Source organism: Microcaecilia unicolor, chromosome 1, assembly GCF_901765095.1.
Source record: "Microcaecilia unicolor chromosome 1, aMicUni1.1, whole genome shotgun sequence".
Classification (NCBI taxonomy): Eukaryota; Metazoa; Chordata; class Amphibia; order Gymnophiona; family Siphonopidae; genus Microcaecilia; species Microcaecilia unicolor.
This window is the reverse complement of record NC_044031.1, coordinates 635,833,573-635,836,794: the sequence shown is the minus strand read 5'-3', so window position 1 is coordinate 635,836,794 and position 3,222 is coordinate 635,833,573.

The window sequence follows — 3,222 nt, the reverse complement described above, 5'->3', positions numbered from 1 at the left end:
CTAGAGCAGGTGCAAAATGTGTGTCTGGAAGCCTTCATGGCAATCATACTGCAAAGCCTAAAAATGGCTTCCTAGCTTGTGCTGGTGACAGTAAGAGGGAACTGGATAAAACACTTGGGTGTCAAAAGTGAGGACTGGTACTGGGACCATTTGTTAAACCAGCTGCAAGGAAAACACTCTAGAGGAATTCAGTAAATGGCTCCCAAAGTTAGAAGCCAAAATGATTGCTGCTGAACTAGTATTCTGCAAAAGCTCTGTGTGGGACAACCTATATACAGTGGGGGAAATAAGTATTTGATCCCTTGCTGATTTTGTAAGTGTGCCCACTGAGAAAGACATGAGCAGCCCATAATTGAAGGGTAGGTTATTGGTAACAGTGAGAGATAGCACATCACAAATTAAATCCGGAAAATCACATTGTGGAAAGTATATGAATTTATTTGCATTCTGCAGAGGGAAATAAGTATTTGATCCCCCACCAACCAGTACGAGATCTGGCCCCTACAGACCAGGTAGATGCTCCAAATCAACTCGTTACCTGCATGACAGACAGCTGTCGGCAATGGTCACCTGTATGAAAGACACCTGTCCACAGACTCAGTGAATCAGTCAGACTCTAACCTCTACAAAATGGCCAAGAGCAAGGAGCTGTCTAAGGATGTCAGGGACAAGATCATACACCTGCACAAGGCTGGAATGGGCTACAAAACCATCAGTAAGACGCTGGGCGAGAAGGAGACAACTGTTGGTGCCATAGTAAGAAAATGGAAGAAGTACAAAATGACTGTCAATCGACAAAGATCTGGGGCTCCACGCAAAATCTCACCTCGTGGGGTATCCTTGATCATGAGGAAGGTTAGAAATCAGCCTACAACTACAAGGGGGGAACTTGTCAATGATCTCAAGGCAGCTGGGACCACTGTCACCACGAAAACCATTGGTAACACATTACGACATAACGGATTGCAATCCTGCAGTGCCCGCAAGGTCCCCCTGCTCCGGAAGGCACATGTGACGGCCCGTCTGAAGTTTGCCAGTGAACACCTGGATGATGCCGAGAGTGATTGGGAGAAGGTGCTGTGGTCAGATGAGACAAAAATTGAGCTCTTTGGCATGAACTCAACTCGCCGTGTTTGGAGGAAGAGAAATGCTGCCTATGACCCAAAGAACACCGTCCCCACTGTCAAGCATGGAGGTGGAAATGTTATGTTTTGGGGGTGTTTCTCTGCTAAGGGCACAGGACTACTTCACCGCATCAATGGGAGAATGGATGGGGCCATGTACCGTACAATTCTGAGTGACAACCTCCTTCCCTCCGCCAGGGCCTTAAAAATGGGTCGTGGCTGGGTCTTCCAGCACGACAATGACCCAAAACATACAGCCAAGGCAACAAAGGAGTGGCTCAGGAAGAAGCACATTAGGGTCATGGAGTGGCCTAGCCAGTCACCAGACCTTAATCCCATTGAAAACTTATGGAGGGAGCTGAAGCTGCGAGTTGCCAAGCGACAGCCCAGAACTCTTAATGATTTAGAGATGATCTGCAAAGAGGAGTGGACCAAAATTCCTCCTGACATGTGTGCAAACCTCATCATCAACTACAGAAGACGTCTGACCGCTGTGCTTGCCAACAAGGGTTTTGCCACCAAGTATTAGGTCTTGTTTGCCAGAGGGATCAAATACTTATTTCCCTCTGCAGAATGCAAATAAATTCATATACTTTCCACAATGTGATTTTCCGGATTTAATTTGTGATGTGCTATCTCTCACTGTTACCAATAACCTACCCTTCAATTATGGGCTGCTCATGACTTTGTCAGTGGGCACACTTACAAAATCAGCAAGGGATCAAATACTTATTTCCCCCACTGTAGAATGCTAGCTCAGCCACAAATTTTGGGTCCTAACTTTGGGTGCAAGCACTTACGCCTGCCAAAGGCTGGTGTAAATGTTGGCACCCAATTTATGGCAGCCTAACATCTAGGAATCTCCTGATCCACCTATGCCCCTCTCATGACCACGCCCCCTTTGGAGTTTCATGGTATGAAATTTAGGTGCCCATGCTATAGAATAGGGCAGTGATGGCGAACCTATGGCACGCGTGCCGTTGCCTCAGCCAGTTCCAGCTGCCCCGCCCTCCGAGCACCAGGGCCCACCTCTGAAATTTTAAAAGTCATACCTGGTCGGGGTTAAGGCGGCGTCGGCAGCAGTAGTGAAAAGCGTGCTGACTGCGTGCCTTCAGCCTTCCCTTCTGTCTCTCGGGCTCTGTGGTCCCGCCCTTGCGGAAACAGGAAATGAGGGCGGGACCACAGAGCTTGAGAGACAGAAGGGAAGGCTGAAGGCGCGCCGAGTCAGCACGCTTTTCACTGCTGCCGACGCCACCTTAACTCCGACCAGGTATGACTTTTAAATTTCGGAGGGGGGCCCTGGTACTCAAACGGAGGGAGGACTGGCCGCTCAGGAAAAGCTTTTGTCTGGAACTGAGTGGGAGGGAGAGGGGAGGGGGCCCTGGAACTCGGGTGGAGGGGGGCGAGGGAGGGGGGACGGGGAATGGCACTTTGCGATAAATAATTAGATTTTGGGTTGCTGTTTGGGCACTCGGTCTCTGAAAGGTTCGCCATCACTGGAATAGGGCATAGTACAGATGCACACGTAACTCCTAATTACTGCCGATTAATACAAATTATCGATTTTAGCACCCAATTAGCTAATTAATTTGCTTGCGGATTTGCAGTTGGTAACCTATATGGAATCCAGGGATGTGTGTATAAATTGTCAGCAACTGTTGGGCTTAAGAAAAGCTACAGACAACCATTCACTAGGGAACAGTTCTGAATTCTCAGGATCTTAGTATCGTGGCAGAAAAGGCACTGACCACGAGTTACAGATTTCTGCCAAGGAAAAGGTAAGTTTTTTAAACAACCTGATGCACATTTTGCACATCAAGCTGTGATAAAAGGGGGCCTGTGCTGGCGTCAGCATGTGTTTTTGATGCGTGCTGAGGCCCCCTTTTACCGCAGCAGGTAAAAGGCTGTCTTTTTTTTTCTCAAAAAGAAATGGCAGTGCGATAAGTGAACCACTTGCTGCATGGCCATTTGGGGGAGGGGGGAGGAGGAGGGAGGGAAAGCACCCACCGCCACCCATTGAGATGGTGGTAAGGGCTCCCACGCTAACCTGGTTTTATCTTGGGCAGACTGGATGGACCGTACAGGTCTTTATCTGCCA